The 25,869-nt window shown below is 38.5% G+C and overlaps 2 long non-coding RNA genes across 2 annotated transcripts in view; both read right to left on the reverse strand.

The window, feature by feature from the left end:
* Positions 1-25,869, reverse strand: part of LOC113412465 (uncharacterized) — a 76,934-nt gene that overhangs the window by 32,660 nt on the left and 18,405 nt on the right. The window lies entirely within an intron of this gene.
* On the reverse strand, positions 3,298-3,885 carry LOC148133271 (uncharacterized). The gene is made up of 2 exons (XR_015746626.1): positions 3,594-3,885; positions 3,298-3,401 (listed from the first exon to the last, which is right to left on the reverse strand). It is a non-coding gene; the product is annotated as an uncharacterized LOC148133271 (long non-coding RNA).

Below are 25,869 nucleotides of genomic sequence, written 5' to 3' on the forward strand. Positions count from 1 at the left end.
TTTCACTTGGGATCATTATGTAGTCAGCTATTTAGCACAAATTACATTTTCAATTTTGAAAATGACCTCCATCAGACACAATTGTTACTGTACAATGAGAAGAATGCAAACTACTAGACAGACAGACAGATAGATGATAGATGACAGACAGACATATATTGAAGATATTCTGAAGCTATATATATATATTAAAGAAACTGTATTAAAGTCATCAGTCTGACAGAATCAATTCTGTCTTATGGTGTGAAGACACAATTTTGCATTATTTTTCAATACTTCCACCACTCATGTTTGTTAATGAATTGATATCAAATATAATTCCATATCTGCTCCTAAACTCCTTTAATTGCACAATTGTTTCATTCATCACATCATTAAGGAACCTAGAAATGTGAAATTTATATTTTGGATCATCTTTTAAACTTTTGCTGTTTTTAAAGGAACCTTTGATCTCTATACTCATTTGTACATTTCAGTAATTCCACTGCAGCATCTAATTACATACCATATTTTGCATGACAGCCTAATTTGTGACAGGATGTCATATCAAATAATTATACTAGGCCCCATGCAAAGTAGCTTCCACTCCCACATATTTACTATAATCATCATTCAGTATTAGTTCTGAATATAATTGGGTGTTTCTATGCAAAACAACCCAATTTCTCTCTTTTTTTTTTAAACAAACTTTATTAATTTTTTTTTTAAACACACAAATAAAACATAGGATGTAGTAACATAAAATATCTTTTCTAGAAGAAACAAATAAACCATCTTATTTAAAAAGAAGATAATTCCAAATTATCACACTTCTATATATATATTTTCTTATCTAATCATATCTTTTCAAAACTTTTCTTTATTTCTCCCTTTCCTTCTATTTAATCATATTTCTTCTGCCTTAAAAATGTATACTCATTGAATATATTTTCATTAGTATTCTTCCACATCCTGTCAGACTTAAACAAACATTACACAAAACATAAATACATAAAACTTCTTTTTGGAAGGCGGCTTACCCCGAGTTAACTCTTTTTATACAGACATCAATCAAAATTTATACTCACTTAATATACTATCTCATATCTTAATTAACATTCTCTATTTTCCATATATTTTCTCTCTCCTACTCATTCTTTTAATTCTATTTTATTTATTCCATCTCAATTAAATAATTATATTTGCATCTTTGGTCCGTTTTCTTTCAATCACCTACTTATCCTTTCTATCTAATACAATATTTCTCCTGTAAACCCAGATTGAAGTATGATAACTTTTTATCTTCCCCCTAAATAATACTTAAAATGATACATATTTTCCGTGCTGATTCTGCTCCGTACATTCAAAGTATTACATTTCAAAATAATAAAACAAACAAATAATATTGAGTTTGATAAGTAATAATAAAACTACCGTATTTGCCGGCGTATAAGACGACTTTTTTGCCCTGAAAAACATGCCTCCAAGTGGGGGGGTCGTCTTATACGCCGGGAGGACTCCGACTCCCACTTGAGCTTGAGTTGCAGCCGGGAGGAGGCTGGGGGGAGTGTGTGTGTGTGTGTGTGTGTGTGTGTGTGTGTGGCGGGTGTCACTCGCCACGCGCTGCGCAACCTTTCCCCTCTTCCTTCCTTAGCGGTGTGGGGAGGAGAGGATTCGAAGATCCTCACGTGCGGCGTACTTTTCTTTTTCTTTTTTTCTTTTTGCACGCAGGTTTTGCATGCGGGCGGCTGTAGGTTAAGGATGGGGAGCCCCGGGTGGGTTATCAGGTTTTACGGTGCTTCCAACATGTGCGAACGGTGGGAGAGCGGAGAAGAGAGCGAGCGAGCGCCCGCTGTGTGAAATCCTGCCGTCAAAGCAACACTGGGGAGGCAGGGTATAAATTTACTAGGTTAATGTAGCAATGGTGATTAATGCCCAGAACATTGTTTGCGGGTATTGGGGTGTGTGTGTGTGTGTGTGGTGGTGGTGAGAGAGGTTGTCCTTTGAATGCGGAAAAGTAGGTGTGACCTTGTGTAGGAAAATAAAGAGATCCTTTTTAGCGTGTTTGGCTTCCTTGCCTCCCCTCGTTCTTTGCCTCCCCTCGTGGAGATAATGGCCTTCGGGCGGGAGGGGAAGAAAACGGTAGCTGGATCATTTCAAATTTCACTTACTCTCCTGCCTCACTTCAATATGTCTGAGCGACTCCAGATACTGGAAGACTTTTTGAATGAAAGTGTTACCTCCATTTTTTTTTTTTAAAGAGGGCCACTTGGGGAAAAAAAAAGATTCTAAGGAATTCCTTGTTTCTTGATTAAAGAGAAGGCATTGAATATACTGTTCCTTGGCAGCCTTTTCAGTGTCCGGGTTTTTGGTGTGTGTGTGTGTGTGTGTGTAAGTGTGTGTGTGTGTGAGAGAGAGAGAGAGAGAGATCAGCTGTATTGAGAAGAGAACGTTTCCTGTGTTCTCATTTTATTTACAACATATTTTACGCTTAATGGTAAGCAATGAAAAATATTTTTAAAACTCATTTCTAAACTCCATAGCTATTTGCATATTCTTGGTTCAAAATTGGATTAGCTCATTTCAAAATTGTCCAAAGCAGAAAAGTGCGTCAAAAAAAAAAAAGTGCAAAAGTGGAAGGTGTGTGGAAGAGGGGTAGTCTTATACGGCGAGTATATAACAAACTCTATATTTTGAGTGAAAATGTTGGGGGGTCGTCTTATACGCCCAGTCGTCTTATACGCCGGCAAATACGGTAAAAACAAATAAAAAAGAAATATTAAATTTATAATATAGTAAAAACAATGTTTCATAGGAAATTAAATTCTATTATTAATTCTTAAACAATAAAGATAAAGACTTCCGGTTTCGCGTGGCTTCGGCGGCAGCAGGAATTTGCTTGTCTGCGATTCCTGCTGCGCTTGCTGCCAAGCTGCCCCCGATCCAAATGGGTCTGGGGGATATGGCTGCCCTGTAGAGGCAGCCGAAGAGAGAGGGGATCCGGACAGGGGTTTGGGGGTGTCGCAGACCCCCTCCCCAGCCGGAAAACCCCCTTTTTCCCAAGGTGGTGGAGCGGCAGTCAGTGATGGCCGTCACAAAGAAGCCTGCAGCCGGGTAAGATTTGTGCTGGTGGAAGCAGGAGAAGTGAAAGTGCTGGCTGAGCCGAGACAATAACAACTTTTAAATACCCTGGAAACTGAACTGCTTGAATTGCCTGAGGATACATTGTTTCCCAAAGAAGATCGGAAAGCTGCGGTGAAAGCTGTTAAGGGGAAACTTTTTTTTTCTTCACTCTCCCTCCCCATAGAAATAGCAGACGGAGATCTGGAAAATCTACTTGGGCACAGAAGGTAACTCAATTTGAAATTTAAAGCCAAGGGATAAAGGATTTCTGGACATTGGATTTAAAAAAACTTAAAATTCTTTTTTATTTTTTACAAGGGGAAGGGAAGAGATAAAGACTTATTATAAGATTGTACTGAAGGAGATTGCTTTGAGTCTATAAGAACAGGATTAAAAGACATTAAGACTTCTAGAATATCATCTTGGAAGTGTGTATTTGAATTCTACCCCAGGAGGTGAAAATATAGAAAGAAGAAAGTGCTAAATGAAACTGTTTGTTCTGATTTGGTTTGCTTTGTGACTTTGAGATTTCTGTGAAATTTTGTTTTTTTTAAAAAGGGACTAAAGACATTAGGGTTGCGTTAAAAAAGAAAGAAAGAAAAATGGCATTATCTTTTGAAGGACTACAAATGGAATTTCAAAAACTGAAAAAAGAGGATAAGGGCTCTTCTGGATCTATCTTTCGCTTTTTGGAAATGGCAATTTCTACCTATCAAGAAATGCGACGACAGGAAGGCTGGGATGAAGGAGAAGAAGCCATCTTTAATGGACAAACACACTTAGTGGAGGAAAAAAAGCGGAAGGGGGGCAAGGAAAAGATGAACTTAGAACTTAAAAAAGCAACCAAGAAAAAGAAAAATGAGATGAAAAGGCGATATGATGTCAGAAAGCAACAGAAAAGAGAAATACAACAGAGAGGGAAGACTAAGAGAGTGAAATTGGAGAGACGGGGGGGTCAAAAAGTTAGAATGGAGAAGAAAGAAAGGGGAAAAGGAAAGAGAAGTCATAAAGGCTTTAAACAAGATGCAAAAAAATGAATTTTTTTCAGAGATAAGGGGTGAGATAATTTTTTAAAAAAATTATTCTGCAAAAGTACATAAGAATGCATTGTAGACATTAGTATTTGAAGCTGAGTTAGAAAATTAGAATATTATATGATTTAAAAATGTATTAAAGGGAAGTCATGATTTAATTATAGAGTTTAATTTCTTATGAAATATCAATTTCTCTTTTTTATTCCTGCTGAAATAAATTAATTACTTACATTTTTGCAAATCAAATACTTTATATATTTCCGCCCCCAATATGTGTTTCTTGCAAATAGACTATATCTTATTTCAATACTTTAAAATAGTGAAATATTTTTCTTCTTCTTTTGGTGAGCATTTGTTCCAAGTTAATCATTTATAACCCACGTTTATGCCAACAGCTTAGAAAAGTCAGTATCTGAAAAAAGTGCCTATTATGTTATTCTTCTCCTCAACTTCTTGCTGTAGCTGTTCAGAGTTCAGAGTCCAATAACGAGAGACTATAGACCTATTTGAAAGAGGGCAGGTGGGGTTTGGTGCAGTGGTGGGATTCAAAAAAATGTACTACCAGTTCTTTGGGCATGGCTTGGTGGGTGTGGCAGGGAAGGATATTATAAAATCTCCATTCCCTCCCCACTCCTGGGGGAAGGTTACTGCAAAATCCCATTCTCTCCCTACCCTACTAAGTTCTGTAACCCAGGAGTCTGGCTGGCTGCAGAAAATGAAGCTTAACTGGTGGGATTCAAAAAAATTTACTACTGATTCTGTGGGTGTGGTTTGGTGGATGTGGTATGGGAAGGACATTGCAAAATCTCCATTCCCACCCCACTCCAGGGGAAGGATACTGTAAAATCTCCATTCCCTCCCCACCCCACTAACCTGCTTTCCAGCTCAGTTCTCCTGTGCAGGGCAACCAAAGAAGACCCAGCCAATCAGCTGGGACTTGGGAGGCAGAGAATAGATAGGGGTGGGGCCAGTCAGAGGTGGTAATTGCTGGTTCTCCGAACTACTTAAAATTTCCACTACCGGTTCTCCAGAACTGGCTAGAACCTGTTGAATACCACCTCTGATTTGGTGAGTGTTAAAGCCACTGTCCTGGACAAAACCCAAAGCATCAGTGAGAGGGCCCCCAAAGATGAGCTACTGAGAGTATGCCTGAGGCAGAAGCAAACATGGGGAGGAAGGTCAAGCAAAGGAAATGTCATAGCAAGACAAGACTCTGCCTAGGATATATCACCAATGACATGTATTTATTCACAATGAGATGGAGCAACAGCTATACATTTGATTTATACTGAATTCCAATCTGAATTCTGACATTGACTCCAAAGTATCTAATGGATGACATAAGTAAAAAAAAAAGTTTTTACCGAACTATTCTGAAGTGAGCAGAACAAAAGGATTCCTATCATCTCTAATTTACCTTTCCTTGCCCCTGAATGTTTCTCAAAATAATTTGTGTGGGAACTGAACTCTGTCAAATCCTGCTCAGTTCAGTAGAAGTCTGACGCTCCATTGTGCTTGCTAACAAAATGTTCAGCTAGAAGCATTAAATTATATGCAATACTGCACAGCTCTTCAGTTTATATGACATTATGTTAAGGCAAAAATTAAACAACCCTATTCTCAAAATAAATAAAGCTTTTACTCTGCAGACTGGGATGAATTTTTGCCAGAATCTTCGTGTACTTCCTATAAATATAAATGGCATGTTTCCCAGTTGCAAAGTTTATTGTACTGATACGCAAAATAAGCAACAATTCTCAAGCTCTGTCATGCAAGAAGACCAAGTGGAATGGGAAGCCTTTCCTTTTGATTGCTTTTGGTAAAAGACCTATTTGAGAATAAAGCAGATTTTTGTATGGATATATGCAGGACTCTGTTCGAAAAGGTCAAGCTATAATCCATTGGTGTACCAGCTCAAAGATTTGTAACAGGAGGTAAAGAGGGGGGCAGTTCCATAGGGCAGGCACCATGACAGAGAAGCCATGCTACCAGGATCTCAGCAGATGACGTTGTTTGATAGAAGGGACTTGGACCATGCCCATCTTGCCGTATCATGTGGGATGGCAGAAATAACAACAGAAGGGGCGGGGGGGTACTATAGATCAGGGGTCCCCAACCACCGGTCCGTGGACCGGTACCGGTCCGTGGAACAAATCCTACCGGGTCGCTGGTTTGTTGGCGCCGCCATCTTGTTTTGATGAAAAAGTGCTTCCGGTGAGCTTTCTACCCGAAAAGCTCACCGAAGCACTTTTCATCAAAACAAGATGGCGGTGCTCAGCGCTTCAGTGAGCTTTTCCGGTAGAAAGCCATTTCTACCCTGAAAAGCTCACTGGAAGCGCAGCGCCGCCATCTTGTTTTGATGAAAAAGTGCTTCGGTGAGCTCACCGGAAGCACTTTTTCATCAAAACAAGATGGCGGCATCCAGCTGATGCCGGTACCGGGCCGCGGCATAAAAAAGGTTGGGGACCACTGCTATAGATAACCTGGTGTTGGGCTATATCCTGATCACTCTTCCTACCGCCATAAATCCCTCATGTGACAGATCTATGGTCATCGTAACAGGGGAGGAGCATCATGTTTCCAGGCCTTTCCCAATTAGTTGAAAGTTAAAAAAAAACCCCCCCCCCGGTCTGGTTTTTCACGCCCTTCCCAAAAAGTTGAAAATTAAAAAAAACCCCCCCCTCCTTCTCCTTTTTCTACTCTTGCTGGAATGTCCAAGAAGCTTGCTTTTTTAAAAAAAAAAGTGATGAATTCAGATAACTGATTTTTAGGTAAGATTACCTTTCCCCGTGCCCATGCCTTATATCCAATTGGAATAATTGGTAAATATTTATATTTAGAAACCTCCAGGCTGTTTTAAGGTGAATCTGTCAGTCAATTGTTGATGGGAATGGTAGGAAAGTGCTGCATTTGATAGGAGAAAACTGGTCTTAAAATTTATCATTGAATGTTAGGATCAGAGGTTATTTAATTATTGAAAGTATATCCCATCTTTCTGCTGATGTAACATTTAAAGTCACAAGATATTACCTAAATTAGAGAACAGTCCTCTGCAATAACTAGTTCAGCTTCTCTTCCACAAGTCCCATTTGCAATGGAACTGACTAAGCATGCATGCATGCAAATACACACATACACACCCTCTAATTAGAATAGTGAACCCCCTCCTGTCCTTCTCTTCCTCCACCTCAAGAACAGAAGATCAGCTTCAGTTCCTATTCTTCCCCACACCATCTCATACTTAACTCCAAGAAGCTCTTTTCCTGCCTAATGGAAATGTGATTTCTCTAATTTGCATGATGCACTGGCCTTCCATTCCAAGGCATCCCCTTGCCACAAACAGAAGTCATACCGATGGTACATGGTTCAAGTTGTCTGAAAGGCTATGCATTACACCACTTGGGAAGAGAATGAAAAACCGTCGAGAAAGGAAGCTCGGAGACAGTGACTTGGTTTCAGCTCTTTATTGGCTCCTGAATACAGCTTGAGCTTGAAGGAAAAAATGCGGCTTTTTATTCTCGAGCCAGCGGGCGATCATGACCAATGACACGCGCTGAATCTCCCGCGATTAGTTTCCACCAATCGCGGGGGATTCGCAGCGGACCAATCAGTGCGGCTCGCTCGACCAATCCGGTCGTCGCGGCGCCTTAACCAATCGCGACGGCGGGGCTACGAGTATGTTAATTGACTTGTACAGAACACCCTCCCTCTTGGTTCGGTCCTACGTAACGTAGTCCCGTAGGTAGGCGGGGCTTGCCGTACTTGTCTACTTGACTTGCGCAGCTTAGTTGTTGTTTGGTTCCCGGCCGGTTCGGTCGGGACTTCTGTTTCTCTTGGCCCTGTCGATGGAACCCCTGGAAGGTGTCGCTGAGGCCTCTTGTTGCAGCTCCCTCCTGGTCTACCCGGGTTGGTCGAGCTGCGACTTTCGCCGCGCTCCTGCCTGGTCTTTCCGGGCTGGTTGAGCTGGCCTGGCTGTTCCTTCCTGGTGAGACTTCGGGCTGGCTGTTGACTGGTGAGTATTGCTGGTTATTTCCTATTTGATCCTCTGTGTCTTCCCTCCCCTCTTGGTTTGTGTTATCGGTGTCGTCTGTGTTTGGTTGCGTGTCGGTTGTGTTTTTGTTCTTGATCTTATTTGATCGATGTGGCGTTTCCATGTTTGTCCGTCGGTTGTCTGTAGCGGTAGGAGTGAGGGTCCTGTCAGTTGGGTTATAGTTGCCGGTACCCATAGTGGGTCTCCGGTAAGGTTTTTTGCCATAGACTGCGTCGCCTGGTGCAAAAACCCGGTGCTTGCTAGATGAGTCGGGGGTTTTTCGGGTTGTATGTGGGGTGTAGTCTGTCGAGTGGTGACCTTAGTTTTCTCCCCATTAGTAATTCTGCCGGGCTTTTGTTAGTCGTTGTGTTAGGGGTGATATGTTGTATTAGGAGCATTTTATTTATTTTTTTCTTGTATGTCCCGTGTTTCGATCTTTTGGATGGTTCTTTTTGTAAATTGAACCATCCGTTCTGCTCCTACCATTGGCCGCGGATGCGCCGTCGCTGTCAGTGCGTGTCGTATGCCTCGTTCCGCTAGGAATCTTTGGAATTCCAGCGGAGGTGAACTGGGGTCCGTTGTCTGACACGATGACATCCGGGAGACCGTGGGTTGCGAAGAGTTTGTTTAAGACCTTGGTTACTGCATCTGTTGTGGTGGTCTTCATGTTGCTTACCTCCAGCCAGTTGGAGTAAGCATCCACCGTGATGAGGAATGTGTTCCCTTTTGTGGGCCCGGCAAAGTCTATGTTGGGCTATATCCTGATCACTCTTCCTACCGCCATAAATCCCTCATGTGACAGATCTATGGTCATCGTAACAGGGGAGGAGCATCATGTTTCCAGGCCTTTCCCAATTAGTTGGAATGTACACAGCAAGCCTGCCCATTGGTCTGTTTTTTTCTACTCTTGCTGGAATGTCCAAGAAGCTTGCCTTTTTAAAAAAAAAAGTGATGAATTCAGATAACTGATTTTTAGGTAAGATTACCTTTCCCGTGCCCATGCCTTATATCCAATTGGAATAATTGGTAAATATTTATATTTAGAAACCTCCAGGCTGTTTTAAGGTGAATCTGTCAGTCAATTGTTGATGGGAATGGTAGGAAAGTGCTGCATTTGATAGGAGAAAACTGGTCTTAAAATTTATCATTGAATGTTAGGATCAGAGGTTATTTAATTATTGAAAGTATATCCCATCTTTCTGCTGATGTAACATTTAAAGTCACAAGATATTACCTAAATTAGAGAACAGTCCTCTGCAATAACTAGTTCAGCTTCTCTTCCACAAGTCCCATTTGCAATGGAACTGACTAAGCATGCATGCATGCAAATACACACATACACACCCTCTAATTAGAATAGTGAACCCCCTCCTGTCCTTCTCTTCCTCCACCTCAAGAACAGAAGATCAGCTTCAGTTCCTATTCTTTCCCCACACCATCTCATACTTAACTCCAAGAAGCTCTTTTCCTGCCTAATGGAAATGTGATTTCTCTAATTTGCATGATGCACTGGCCTTCCATTCCAAGGCATCCCCTTGCCACAAACAGAAGTCATACCGATGGTACATGGTTCAAGTTGTCTGAAAGGCTATGCATTACACCACTTGGGAAGAGAATGAAAAATGTCTCACAAACAGTACCAAATTGGCTAGATAACATCCTTACTCAATGCAGCGGACCAATCCCAGTGCGGCTCGCTCGACCAATCCGGTCGTCGCGCGCCTTAACCAATACCCCGAGGCTAAGTATGTTAATTGACATGTACAGAACAAAAAATGTCTCACAAACAGTACCAAATTGGCTAGATAACATCCTTACTCAATGCAACTTACAATTTAAACACAAATGTTAGAATGAAAAAATAAAGATAATTCAAACCAAGAAAAAATAAAAAATAATGCCACTAAATCAAAATCAATTCAACTAAAAATAAAAGTTTCAAGGCATGAAAGTTTGCCATTTCCTTAATGCTGTCTTACATTCCAGAAAGGGCAAGGTCTGCAGACAAGAGGAACTTGGAATTTTGTAATGTATTATATTATACATTACATATTAGGGTATTATAACAAAATCTTATAAGCTAGCCAAAGCTGATGTCAGAGCTCTCTTAATAAAATTAAGGCAGAATTGCTTTAGGTTTCTTTCTCCTTTTTTCTGATTTCCGAGGATTCTGTAATGGCTCTTACATACTCTTTGACTTTGCATAACAAATACTAGGAGAATGAAGAAGGCATTCTGAGATCCCTATGGGAGTCTTATGGGAACAGACCTCTTTTGTGACCTCGACAAGCAACCTTCTGGCAGAAGTGGGATCTCTAAATCACTTATTAATTACTTTTGAATAATCTAGTTAAGGATAATGTTCATCTTTGGAATTTTTTTATGTTACAAAGATAATACATATTTAAGATTAACTGTCCTTGATTAATTCTAAATTAATCTATCAATCTATTAATTCTATTCTAGAATTCTAAAATAAAATTCAGTATCTATTTAAAATTAAATTTATGTTTTGCTATATTTGGAGGTTTTTTAATATTTTCGACAAATTATTCTACCCACTGATCCTGGTAGCTTTTTAAAATGATATCCAGTTTTTTTTTCTCTTGAGATTTTAGTTGCCACTTGAATAATCTTTACTCAATTATGGTTTCTGATGTAAGCAGCAGTGATGTGATATTCGGTGTTCCTATTCCCAACATTTAAAAACACATTGGGAAATCTGAACATTTCCCCGAAGTCTATCTGATTTCATTCAAAATAAGACCACAAGTTATTTCTTCTTTTTGAATGGATACCTTAGCAAAACATGTTTCTAGCTTACAGGTACAAAACTCCAGCTTGTTTTTTAAATCTTGGTCAACATCACACTTTTCAGCTTTCATGGATCAAAACTGTTCCTTCTGTAAATGTGGAAGAGTCAAGCATATTACGCCAAGGATAAATGTGTCACCACCAATTCAGTTTTGTTTGCCGAAGAGCAAGGTCCATTGAACACTTCACAGCTGTCACGAAATGCTCACTGTAGCAGAAAAAGTGGAAGCCTGTGGGCCACTCTGATGGAATCTGAGGTCAAGCTGTAACAATCTTAAATAAAAGGTTTTACCTTTCATGTCACAATACGCTGTAATGTGGACAATTTTTTAAAAAATAAAAATGAAATTATTTTAAAATATAAATGTTGGAACCTTAAAAAAAATAATGTTGGCTGCTATTTCAATGATGGATTAGGACTCATAGCCCAGTACCATCTATAAAAGTGGCCTCATACTAATCTAACCAAACTGAGGGGTGGTGGCTATAGGGTTATCTTATAAAATGGCTATGGTATGGCCATGGCCATGTGGTTTTCGTAGGGAAGAATAAGGTTCCAAGTCCTATTTGTCCTCAGCAAACATGCCACAGCACTTCCAGCAACTACAGGGGTCAACAGATTGCCTGGCTGCACAGTCATGCACATTCAGTAGGAGAAATACAGGGGAAATAGGGGGCGTGCATAAGCGCACCATCGTGCCTACCGTCCCTGTCCTATTGTTTCTCTTATTCTTTTATTTTTCTTATATGTACCCATTTCATGTATTCACAACTATGTATACACTTATACTTATTATCTTGTAAACAATTGGCAAATCAAATAAATAAATAAATAAAATAGAAATAAACAACTGGGATGTAGCACTAGGTAATCTAGTCTACAGCTAGATTTCCCCCCTCCCTCACTTTATGCAAATTAGGGAGGGGCCTGTGTGAGAAGTTTTTTCAAGTTAGATTGTTTGCCTTAGTAGCAGTTTTGCCTCTCCTATCCTTCAAGGCCATTCCCTATGTCCCCTACACAAAGGTAAAGCTAAGAATCTAAAAAGCAATAGCAGTAGGTATGAATTGAAGGTTCTGACAGCTGCTCCTAAGTAGGAGTAGACTGTAGAAGAGGTTTAGAAAAGGGAATTATCCTGCTTGCTTTTTGAGTTGCTGGACAAATCACCTTTACTCTGTTCTTTGAACCTTCTTGGTACCCTGCCAGGATGTGATTCTTCATCAACTGAGTCTGCCCTCATATATTCTTGCTTATTTCTCTGCCAAGTTAGCCGCAAGTAGTAGATTACTGGCTGGCTTCCGAGACTGTTTTGATGGATCCAGTCTATCAGCTTCTAACTCTGAGGTATCAGAGTAGACCATGTGAAACCATGATCTGCAATAGTACCTAAGAAAAACCCTGGAAGGCGGAGTGAAGAGATTCTGTCAAATAAAATGTATCTTTTCTTTTATGTATACTGAGAGCTTATGCACTAAGACAAATTCCTTGTGTGTCCAATCACATTTGGCCAATAAAGAATTCTAAAAGACAGCATAGTCTATAGCCGAGTAGTAGGTGGAGCAAGAGGCTCAGAAGAGAACCTCCTAAGTTCCTCAAGCTATAAAGGTGTTAAGGAAGAGTTTTATTTTCATATTGGTGCGATTCTGTCAATGTAGTTTTTCAATAAAGTAGAAATAGCTCATCTGATTTTGCATCCTAGCTGGTCACAAAGCCAACATGAAGCTCTCTGCTATTTGGGACCATTGGTGATCACTTTGCTTAGTCTACTTCCTGGAATTGTTGGTAAAATTCAAATGTAGGGGAGACTCTACATATTTATAGTAGAGATATAAATTAAATCGGTAGTCAAGAGATACCTCTGGAAACTTCCAAGCATCTCAAGAATGAAGAAGAAACAGCCAGGCTTTCAGCTTGAATCTGATGCTCTTCCAGTGGGAAAAGCATTCACAAATAAACGGGGAAGGGGGGAGGGAGGGGAATGGTAGAAATCAGAAGGGATGAAGGAGGGCAAGAGAAAATGCCTTGCAAGTGAGCCTAGGAAGAGACAATGAGGCAGTCTTAGGTCTTTACTCTCCAGCTTTGTAATAATAGTATTTGGGAGTCGCCTTGGGAGACAGGAGGAAAAGTCATAGCCTAGTCAGCCATAATGCAGAAGATACCTCAGCCCCTAGAAGCAAAAGTCAGGTGGGAAGCATCTCAGAGGAGACCCTGCCTAATTTTCTGGAAAGTAAAAGAAGGAAGGAATGCTTTCAGATTTGGAAGATTCTGCTAATGTAACCTTACAACAAAGACAGAGTTAGTATTCATGCTTCTTCTGGATTACTTCAAGGGTTGATAACCTTCCTATACATTAGGATCCACTATATTGTTGGAATCCCTGTCTTGAATCTCAGTGTAATTGTGTGGCTGCTTCATTGATCCAAAGGTTTCTTTTTGTTCTTCTGTCTCATCTACTTTTCAGACCTGCCCTATGAGATACTGTTTGATGTTGATCACAACTACAGCTAAAACCTATCCTACATGAATGGGTAAAATACAATTGAAGCCTATTATCATATTACATATAGTATTATAGTAGTGTTCCACAATACAGCACACCATATGGTATGGGAAGGGGTCAAGCTATTTTCTAAAGCGCCTGCAGGCCAGACAAGAAATAATGGATGGAAACTGAACAAGGAGAGATTTAACCTGGAAATCAGGAGAAACTTTCTGACAGTGAGAACAATCAACCAATGGAACAGCTTGCCCTCGGAAGTTGTGGGAGCGCCATCACTTGAGACCTTCAAGAAGAGATTGGACTACCATTTGTCAGAAATGGTGTAGGGTCTCCCGCTTGGGTGGGGGGTTGGACTAGATGACCTACAAGGTCCCTTCCAACTCTGATTATCTGTTATCTGTTATCTGTATGTTGTTTCATTTTAATTACCTGTCTTATAATATTCCTTTTTCCATGATTTTGCTGTGGAGTTTTCCTGACTGCAAGGAGATGGAATTGCAAAAATTACTTGGAAAGCTCAATGTGCAAAATGGTAAAATTGCTCAGACTCGTTAGAATAATTCTCCTGGCTCCAAAACTCGTGATAATTGTAAATGGGAAGGATACAATTTAAGATTGTATATTAACAAAGTCTCCTTCAGATGAAAGTAGGCCCTTACACATGAATGGACTTTGCTTTCAATTGAGCAGGCTGTAAAAATAGTCATCTGTTTTATTTCTCATTAAGTACGGTTTCTTCTTAAGCTACTAAACTGAAACTGGTCTTTTAAAATCCTTGCCATTGGTGTTCTAAAATGTTAGGTTTCCCTTTTATTTTTTAATATTAAAACTATATTATATAGCTTTATATATTATATATTAGCTTTATCACATCCCAATTGTCTTCTTGGAAGTAATATTCAACCAATGCTTCTATAGTAAAGTTATTCTAATGTATTAGAATGTTCATAGTTACACCACTGTGGAACTAATAACTAATTGAAATCCTATATTTTAGTTTCCAAATACTTTCCTTCAGCTGTGATTATGGGAAACCATTATACTACTCTGTTATTACTCTATGTCCAGTAGATGGCAATACTGTCTGTATATTAGCTAGCTCATAGTAGATTTTTTTAAAAAACATGAATGAAAATCCTTTCCAGAAATACTGCAAACTCTTTTCCATATAACCGTAAACTGCCTGAAGGGAATGTATTTATCAACGTTCATCTGCATCACAATTAAAGACATAGGAAGTATACATGACTTGATAAATATGCATTTGTTATTGGAAAGCATTTTACATTTATATTCTGCTTTTCCTTCAAGAAAATAGTTTTGAGGTCTTCTGGATTTGGATCTCCCATCAAGACAATCAACTCACTCGATGTTTTCTAATCTATCTTTCTCTAATATGGCAGACTGAAGATGTGATCCACTACCTCTGTTCAGCTGAGGGGAGCAGGCATATTGTGCAATGAATTCCAGCAAACGTCTAACTGCTTCATCTCAAGAGCGTTAAATATAGGACAGTTCCGTAAAAGTTATATGATCTGCTTTTTAGAGGAAGCTTTTTGAGAATGACTTATATGTTCATCTAATTCCTCCCCAACTCTGTACATTTCACCCAGATATTTTACTTTCCAAATTTTCATGGATTATTTGTTTGTTGCATCTATTTATTTCCACTTTTTAATGAAACACTCATTTATTAATGAGGCATTCAATGAAGTTACAAAGTAACAAGAAGAGGTCTAGATCAAACTAAAGGCCTGGGGGCCAGATCCGGCCCACAGGGTACTTAGATCTGGCCCGCACGGCTGCCCTGGAAATATTGAAGGACTGGCCCGCAGTGCCTCTGCCAATGAAAATGGAGCGTGGGAGGGCTGCCCACGACCCTCCTAAGCTACATATTAACTGGCAGAGGGTGGCAGGAGGACATCGCAGCCAAAAACAGAGCATGCAAGGGTTGTAGGCAGTCCTCCTGAGCTCTGTTTTCACTGGCAGAGGGTTGCAGGAGGCCATCACAGCCAAACTGGATGTCAGGGCTCTGGTAGTTACCCCCATTTAAATCATGAGTCTCTAGCCGGATTTTCAAAGCTTAAAGAGGATTTATTAGTAGTATAGATGCCAGCGCTGCCTGGGTGTAGCCGACTCTGAGACAAATCATTCATTATCACCCTTGACCCTGGTTTTCCCCCACCCCCTGGGTGTATCATAATTCATGTTCTCCAATGGGACACATCCATAGCCAAGAGTCATCAATCATACTCTCCAGTTAGAATTTTGTGTGGCAGAAACTTTGGTCGCCTACAAACTATCTATGAAAACATGAATGGAATGTAGTTTCGGTTTTGCACTGCTCTGCTCTCCCCTCCCTTTCTGCTGACAGCTCCAAAAGACCAGAGAAATATTTTATGAGTTGACATCTGAGCTTGAGAGCCCGTTTTTGCTGGCAGAGTGCTTGGGCCTCCACAGGCACCCCCAACACGAGTGACATCAAGTTGACCATGCCCACCCTGGCCCTCTGAGGTCAAACACAACCATAGCCGGCACTCAATGAAATCGAGGTAGACACCCTTGGTCTAGATGAAAAAACAAAAACCAAATCCGATACAAATGAGGCTCTGTGTCTCCAGCTTCTCCCACATGACAGATGGTTGGAAATTCAGGTCCACTTCAACAGACAGACAATTATGATAACAAGAAAGGGCTTCAAATCTGAAGACGTCAATTACTTAGATCCTTCAGCTACAGACATACTGAAGAATCAAGGGATCTAGATTTTTCTTCTGAAACAGGAAAAAAAGCATGCATCCATTTTTGATTAGGCCCTCTACTTATGTAAGCTATACTTATCAAAAAGGGCAGCAAAGGGAGCAAAAAGTTAACAAATAAATTCTGCAAATATGTTTACATATCCACTAAATTGTTATTGCTGAAGTTTCAATGAAGAATTTTAAGGCCATTTGCAAGTAGGGCATTAAAGACAATGCTCATCAAGAAACAAGAAAAAAAGCCATTGACAGCAAGTAGGACTGAGAATCCCACAGGTGCACAATATTTTTTTCCCAGCAAAATCACTCTGTACTGAAAATGCTAGATAATTTTCACACAATTCAAGTGGAATTCAAAAGGATGATTATTTGGATCCTTTTCATTCTGGGTTCAGGTCAGGGTATAGCAGCACAGAAAAAGCATGCTTTTGGGTAACCCTTGAAGGACTTGAGATGGAGATAGTGAATCTCTTTTGGCCTCCTGGATCTTGGTGCCTTTCCATACCATCTATCTTCTGGACTGACTGCAGGGATTGGAAGTGGGCATCACTATTTTGCAGTAGTTCCCCTCCTTTCACCATGGCTACACAAGTCAATGTTGGTGGGATGGGGTAGAGGACCAGTCCTAGGTCCCTATAATCAGTGTGATTTACAATTTGTGCCGCTCTTTTTTAACATCTACATGAAATCACTGGGTAAGGTTATCTGATGGCATGAGACGCAGCATCATAAGTTTGCAGATATCCAGTTATACAGCTCCATCATTGGCTGGGCAGGTAGTGTGCTGACCCAATGCCTGTAGGCTGTGAGGAACTGGATAGAATAGCTATAATAGTCCAACCTCCTGCTTAGGCAGAAAACCCTATACCAGTGGTGGCGAACCTATGACACACGTGCCAGAATGTCACTCAGAGCCCTCTTTGTGGGTACGCGCGCCATCGCCCCAGCCCAGCTCCATCGCGTTTCTTGCCGTTGTTTGCAGAGAAACAAAAGTTGGTGGGACTAAAAAAAAACCCTTCACTCAATCAATTCCAACTTCTCACAAAAGAAAAAGATCTTGCAAAGTTGGAATTGATTGAGTGAACTTTTTTTTCACTCCAACCTTTTGTTTCCCTGCACACGATGGCGAGAAATGCAACAGAGAAACACGATGGACCTGGAAATCAGGTAAGCAAAGAAATGCTCGGGGGAAGCAAGGGCCTGAGTGGTGGTGTGTGGGGAAAGCTCCGTGACATGGCGCTGCAATGGCAAAATGGGCAACAGAGTGGCCCTCTCTTCTCCCTGCTCCTCCTTCCCTCACGCTGGCCTCTCCATTTCCTGTTTCTACATTGCAGCACAGCACCTAGGATCTACTTTGATAGTGGGGGAGGGGGATAATTTGCCTGACCAAACTAACCCCATAGTCTCCCCTACATTGGGCTCAGCTTTGATAGAGTCGGTTAGTGGCTCTGTCAGTGCCGAACAGCCCCGTCGGGCCATGCCTCCTCCTGCTGCCAAGCCCAGCCGTACACGGCCTTTCCTCAGCCTTTCTTTCCTTCATGGATCATGGTGGAAAATAGAACAACGAAGCTGCCCGCTATAACCAAGGCCAGCCCCACTTAACAAGCAGCAGCCACGGCGGAGGAGCGTAGAACAGAGAAGCGGAGTATAAATTGGTAACTATCCATGTTATACTTTTTCAGCCCTAGATAATCATAGTATTTGCAAAGTACTTATTGGGGCGGAGGAAATAAATATATTTCTTTATTGGAACCACTCATCAGACAAAGAATCAGAACAAAAAAAGCTATCTGGTCCCCATACAGTGGATTCAAATTTCCTGTCCAAAGGTAATTGGATTTTTTTGGCTTGTAACTAAAGTATCTAGGGTCAGACTTCTTCTTCTTCTGTCCTGGACAGGACATTTTATGGTGATACAGTTTTATTCCAGATAAATAATTGATGGGTATTTAGATATTAGGAAGGTGCTGTCTCTTTCAATAATAGAAATTAAAACTGTTTTAACAAGAAGCAAAAATATACAGGGAAAATTAGGATAAGAAAATGAATAGAAAAACCCAAGAAATGATATTACAAAGGTTTTTCTTTGTTATTGTTGCTAAATGTAATATTTCAAAAGCAGAAAAAAAGACGAAGGGGCATAAAAGTGCATTTATCATGTTTTTGTAGAACAATTAGCTGGACTCTGCCTTGTTTATCATTATGTAAGGTAGTAAAAACTCAGTATTCAGGTTAAATTGCCGTGTTGGCACTTTGCAATACATATTTATTTATTTTATTTTATTTATTTATTTATTTATTTGATTTGCCAATTGTTTACAAGATAATAAGTATAAGTGTATACATAGTTGTGAATACATGAAATGGGTACATATAAGAAAAATAAAAGAAGAATAAGAGAAACAATAGGACAGGGACGGTAGGCACGTTGGTGCGCTTATGCACGCCCCCTACAGACCTCTTAGGAAAGGGGTGAGGTCAATAGTAGACAGTCTAAGGTTAAAGTTTTTGGGGTTTGGGGAAGAAACTACAGAGTCGGGTAGAGTATTCCAGACATTGACCACTCTATTGCTGAAGTCGTATTTCCTGCAATCAAGTTTGGTGCGGTTAACTTTGAGTTTGTATCTATTGTGTGCTCTTGTGTTGTTATGGTTGAAGCTGAAGTATTCATTGACAGGTAGGACATTGCAATGTATGATTTTATATACCATGCTTAAATCAGACCGAAGACGGCGTAATTCAAGGTTTTCTAGTTCTAGAATTTCAAGTCTGGTGGCATAAGGTATTCTACAACGAGTAGAGGAGTGGAGAACTCTTCTTGTGAAATATTTCTGGACTTTCTCAATTGTGCTAATATCAGATACGTAATGTGGGTTCCAGACTGATGAACTGTATTCGAGTATTGGTCTAGCAAATGTTTTGTATGCTCTGGTTAGTAGTGTGATATTACCAGAGAAAAAGCTACGTAGGATTAGGTTAACAACTCTTAATGCCTTTTTGGCTATGTAGTTGCAGTGGGCTCTAGCACTTAGATCATTAGAGATGAGTATTCCAAGGTCCTTTACAGAGCTTGGGTCATCAACAAGATCTTGACTATTCAGCTTGTATTTTATTTTCTGATTTTTTTTGCCAATATGTAAGACAGAGCATTTATTTGTTGAGATTTGAAGTTGCCATTTGTTTGACCATTCTGATACATAGTCAAGATCTTTTTGTAGGGTAGCAGTATTGTCTGTGGTATTGAACAGCTTTACATCATCAGCGAAAAGAACGCAATTGCTCTTAATATGATCACAGAGGTCATTTATGTAGAGTATGAAGAGAGTTGGTCCTAGAACACTGCCTTGGGGGACACCACTATTGACAGGTACAGAATTTGATAGGACGCTCCCGATTTTGACCATTTGTTGTCTGTTTGACAGGAATGCTTCTATCCAGTTATTCAGTTGTCCAGAGATACCATAGGATTTTATTTTTAGGAGTAGTTTATCGTGTACCACTGAATCAAAGGCTTTACAGAAGTCTATGTAGATTGCGTCTATTGCTTTGCCCTGGTCGAGTTGTGTCGTCCATATGTTTTTGCAGTGTAAGAGTTGCAGATTACAGGATAGTTTTTTTCTGAAACCAAATTGTTTATTGGAGAGTAGGTTGTTTGTCTCTAAGTGGAGGATGATGGATTGGTTAATAATTGATTCCATGACTTTACAGGTGACGCAGCATAAGGATATTGGTCTGTAATTTTCAACTAGGCTTGGGTCTCCCTTTTTGAAGATGGGGATGACTGTGGCTTGTGACCATAGGTTAGGCAAGGAGCTGGTCCTGAAAGATTTTTCAAAGATTATGCTTAGAGGTTTGGCTATGGCAGTGGATGGCTTTTTTAAGAAGTAGGCACATATTCCATCCGGTCCAATAGATAGAGATGGTTTTAGATTGCGTAGTATGTGGGTTTTGGGTTGCAGTTTGGGCACTCGGTCTCTAAAAGGTGCCCTATACCATTTCAGACAAATGGTTATCCAATCTCTTCTTTAAAACATCCAGTGGTGGAGCATTTACAACTTCTGGAACTTCCAGTGTCGGAGAACTTACAGCTTCTGGATCGGGAGAAACTGGATTCAACTCAATCCTAGCAAGACAGTAGCTTTGGGTTTGGGGACCCATAGGGTCTAGTGATGCATTAATTTGACTCTATATTGCCTCAAACAGAGCTGGTACACAATTTGGGAGCCTATACTAATAACTCTACCACACGAGCAACCCTGCTTTCAGTTTTTTTCTGGGTAAAAAGGTGCTGGATATTTAAAGTTCTATATGAACCTAGGGTTAAATATAAAATTTCACGATTGCAAAGGAAAGAGGAGGATAAGGACTACCTGACTTTAAATTATATTTTGCAATCTGCTGTCTAGTTTGTGGGTGCTATTGAGAAATAAGAGAATAAGAGAACTAGAAGCACACAACATTAGGTTTAGGTGGCATGGTTCTTTATGGTATGGTGAAGTTATTTATTTATTTTTTTCAATAAAGTTTTATTTGGGTTTTCACACACAAAATACAAGTAAAACATCTTTTTTGAAAATAGCATGGTCCCAGGTTGAATTTCTTTATACAGACACAAAACTCAATTTCATGCTCCTTTTTGTATTCTATTCCATATCTTATACTATTTTACATTTTCTATATAGGTTTTCCCCTTTTAATTTTCTCAATTTTATTTTGATTATCTCATCTCAATTCAAATCATTATATTTATACTTTTGTCTGTTCTGTTTCAATTTCATATTATCTTTTCTCATTAAACAAATTTTCTCCTGTAGTTACTAATTGGAGTATGACACCTTTATATCTTTTGATTAAATCCATTCAACTCTTATTTAAACTTCAATATATACCTTAAGTTTATGACCTTCAATATAATATATAATACATAACTTCCAATTGAATTTTGCTTGGTACATTCTTATAATACACACTATAATAACTATACACACTTATAATAAACACTATATTCTTTAAAAAAAGAAAGATTTTAAATATATGTAATTATAAACCCTCATTCCATTCCAGTTCAGTTCTATCATTAATAATCTTAACATCTTTAACACTTCTTTTCAATTAAATATCATACTTGCTTAAAAACACATATAATCTCCATAATTAATTTTTCCCTTATTTCTCTTCACGTTTTATAAATCATTAAATATACCTTTTGTTACATTTATTGACAAGCATTCCACTGAATTACGATAGCTATTTTATCAAGACATTTTAATCATACATTGTTTCATATTTTCTAAAATTATTTCTGCTTCTAATATAACCATACTATCTTATGTACCTTTGCAGAATCCCTTTTTCCATTAAGTTTTCACCCATTATCTCTAAATAGGCCCTGTTTCTCTATATTTTGCTTCTGTCCTTTATAACTTCTTTTCCTTGCTTTCTTCCCTCTCATCTTCTCCCTCCCCTTTTTACCCCCTTGTCTCTCTAGTTCTAATTCTCTCTTCTGCATTTCCCTCTTCTGTTGCTTTCTGATTTTATACTTATTTTTCACTCTATTTTTTTTTGGAGTTGTTTTTCCCAATCTTAAACTTTCCATTCTCTTTCCCCCCTTTCCTTCCCCCCCCACATCTAAGATTACTTGTTCATTAAAGATGGCTTCTTCTTTGTCACAATCTTCTTGTTCTGCAGGCATTTCTTGTTGTTTCTCATAATTCCAAATCTCCATTTCTAAAAACTGAAATATGAAGCCAAAAGAACCTCTCTCTTCTTGTGCATCTTCTTTGTACTTTTTAAGTTCCATTTTCAGATCTTCTAAAAGTGGAGGCATTTTAAACAGTTTTAAACCACCCGATTGATTTTAGTCATTCAAAACAATAACCAAGAATCCAGAAATCATCAAGTAATCCAGATAGTCCCGAGTTATATCTTATTTCTTTTTCGACTTTCTCTTCCTGGGGTTTTTGTTGCAATATTTCAGTTAGAATGTATCTTTTGGAAGTCTTGTTGAGATTTTGCTGTAAGTTCTTTTTTAATTCCAGGCAGTCTCCTCCCTTCCAGATCCTACCCTTTTATTCTTTTTCTCTCCTTTCCTGTTTTCAAAAACTTTTAATTATCCAGAAATCTTTATTATCCCTTTGACTTTTTATTTTCAGCATTAAATGCCTATTGATGTCAAAGTGGATTTTTTTCCAATTTCTTGCTTAAGTCTCTTAGCTGTCAGTATAGGAAAAGGAGAAAACCAAATCTTTTCCCTTTTCTCTCTCCTTCGCAGCTTAAAAATCTTCTTAGGGAGCAATGTTATTGTTTTTTAACAGTTTCAATTCCAGGGTATCTTATTTGTTGCTTTTGCTGTTTTACCCGGTCAACCAATTGAAGCCTCGCAGAGACGAGGTTTTCAGTCTGTCGCTGAAGAAGCTCAAACCGGAAGTCGAAGTTATTTAGATTTGAAGAAAACCTTAGTTAGATTTTAAGAAAACATTATGTTAGAAGTGCCATATTAAGAATATTGAATAGCTATAAACTTAGGTTATGCCCCAAAATGCCTTTTTTTTGTTTCAGCACAAGAAGCATTTTATAAGGGGGGAAAAACAGAAGACATAGAAAAATGGTTAACATATCAAGATTTGTTAGTACAGGGATATGGATATTTTAAAATGAAGTCAGGATTATAAATGACTAAAAGAGAATTAGTTTTCAATTTTTATATGCATGGTTAACAGAAAGATTTAACATAGAAAGATAACTGGAAATGAACAATGTAAGACGGAATTTAACATTGAGCGGTGTACAAATGATGAACATCTGATTGATAAAAAATGTATAAACTTTTTTGAGTTTGAAACTGAAGAAGAGTAAGTTAAAAAAGCGCATGATAAAATTGAATAAGAATTTTGATTATAAGGACTTCCAGTTTGAGCTTCTTCGGCGACAGACCAAAACCTCATCTCTCCGAGGCTTCGATCCGTGCTCGCTGCTGAAGCGCCCCTAGCCGGCTGGTTTGGGGGCTAAGCCACCTCGTAGAGGTGGTGAAGAGGGGGGAGACTGCCTGCAGGGTTGAGGAGAGCCACATCTCTCCTCCCCAGCTGGCCATTACTCCCTTTCCCGAAGGCGGTTGTAGCGGTGGTCAGAAATGGCCACCACAAAGAAGAACTTGACTGGAAAAGAATGTGCAGGAGGAAGATAAGAAGAGAAAATTTTGCTTGACCGGGTCAAACAGCAAAAGCAACAAATAAGGTACCCTGTAATTTAAATTTAACAACATTGTTCCCAAAGAAGATTTTGAAGCTGCGAAGGAGAGAGAGAAGGGAAAGGATTAGATTTTTTTTCTTCCCTTCCTTATACTGATTGCTAAGAGACTTAAGCAAGAAATTGAAAAGAAATCCACTTTGACATTAATAGGCGTCTAAGCTGAAAATAAAAGTCAAAGGGATAATAAAGATTTCTGGACATTTGAAAGTTTTTAAAAGTAGGAAAGGAGAAAAAAAAAGAATAAAAGGGCAGGATCTGGAAAAATGGAGGAGACTGCCTGGAATTAAGGAATGGAACTGTAATTAAAAGGAACTTACAGTGAAATTTTAACAAGATTCCTCAAAGATACATTTTAATTGAAACTTGGTAACAAAATAATAGAACCCCAGGAAGAGAAAGTGGGAAAAAGAAGCAAGTAGAAACAGCCTTGGATTATTTGGATTATTTGGTGATTTTTGGTTTTTGCATCTAGATGACTAAAATTAACCGGGTGGTTGTTTAAAAGTTTTTAAAATGGTATCACTCTTAGAAGAACTGAAAACAGAACTTAAAAAATGGAAAGAAGATGCACAAGAAGGGAGAAGTTCTTTTGGCTTTGTGTTTCAATTCTTAGAAATGGAGATCTGGAACTATGAGAAGCAACAAGAAACGCTTGCAGAACAAGAAGATTGGGACAAAGAAGAAGCCATCTTTAATGATCAAATAATTTTAAGTGGGGGGAAAAAAGAAAAGGGGGAAAAGAGAGTTAAAGGTTTAAGACTAGAAAAAACAACCAAAAAGAAGAACAATTTGAAAGATAAGTATAACATTAGAAAGCAACAGAAGAGAGGAGTTAGAAGTAGAGAGACGAGGGGGTAAAAAGGGGAGGGAGAAGAAGAGGGGGAAGAAAGCAAGGAAAAGAAGTTGTAAAAAACAGAAACAAGAAATGGAGAAACAGAGAAAAGATATAAGGATTGTAACCATAAGCTTGTTTAGAGATAATGGGTGAAAATTTAATTTTAAAAGGGATTCTGCAAAGGTACATAAGATAGCATTGTTATATTACAAATAGAAATAATTTTAGAAAATATGATGGATAAAATATTTACTGTAATGTAGTGGGATGTTTGTTAATAAATAAATGAGTTAAAATGATTGAGAGAATTAAAAGGCAAAATTTTTAATTATTAGTAATGATTTATAAAAATATAAGTGAGAAATATGGAAAAAAAAGAATTAACTATGGAAAGTTTATAAGTGTTCCCAAAGAAGCATGATATTTAATTGAAGAGAAATGTTAAAGATGTTAAGATTTTAATGCATATTAATGATAGAATTGAATTGGAATGGAATGTGTTTTATTTACATATATATATAATTTTTTCTTTTTAAGAATATAGTCTCTATTTTAAGAATGTACCAAGCAGAACTCAATTTGAAGTTATGTATTATATTGAATGATATAATCTTAAAGGTATACATTGAAGCTTAAATAAGAGTTTGAATGGATAAAATTAAAGGATAAAAAGGTGTCATGCTCTAATTGGTAACTACAGGGAAAAATTTGCTTAATAAGAAAAGATAATGTGAAATTGAAACAGGACAGACAAAAGTATAAATATAATGATTTGAATTGAGATGAGATAATTAAAACAAAGTTGAGAAAATTAAGAGGGGGGAAACTATGTAGAAAATATAAAATGGTAATAAGATATGGAATAGAATATAAAAATGAGCATGAAATTGAGTTTTGTGTCTGTATGAAGAAGTGATAACCTGGGACCATGCTATTTTCAAAAAAGATATTTTATTTGTATTTTGTTTTTGTGAAAACCCAAATAAAATTTTCAAAAAAGAAAGAATTTTGATTATACTATACAGATGGATCAATGGAGAATGTGATTAAAAAGACTGAAATTCACATTATGTTATAATTTAAGAGACAGCTTTTATAAAAATGTATTTATTTGATTACCCACACATGGGTGGCATACATCATAAAACATAACTGAAAACAAAATAATCAAAACGGTACAAAATAAATATATATGGCACCAAGTGAAACTGTTTCTATGGATGTTAGTACAGCCAGAAAAAAAGGACCTTTAGCACATTTGGGGCCCCAGACCTGGACATAAATCCATGTCTTTACAGTCTTGCAAAAGGCCAACAGGGTCAGGGTCATCCTGATATCTGAAGAATAATATTCCAGTGAGCAGGGCTATAGCAGAGAATGTCTTCTGGTTCCCGCCACAACATGCTCAACCTGCCTGATTGAATTGGATGTGTAGAAATGACTAGGAGATGATGCTCCATTAAGATAACCTGGCCCCAAGCCACGAAGGGCTTTAAAGGTAGTAACCAGCACTATGAATTGAACTCAAAAACACAGTGGCAACCAATGC

This window comes from Notechis scutatus, chromosome 1 (genome assembly GCF_049901735.1).
Source record: "Notechis scutatus isolate UNSWTSFEM ecotype Mainland chromosome 1, rNotScu1.2, whole genome shotgun sequence".
In the NCBI taxonomy this organism is placed as follows: Eukaryota; Metazoa; Chordata; class Lepidosauria; order Squamata; family Elapidae; genus Notechis; species Notechis scutatus.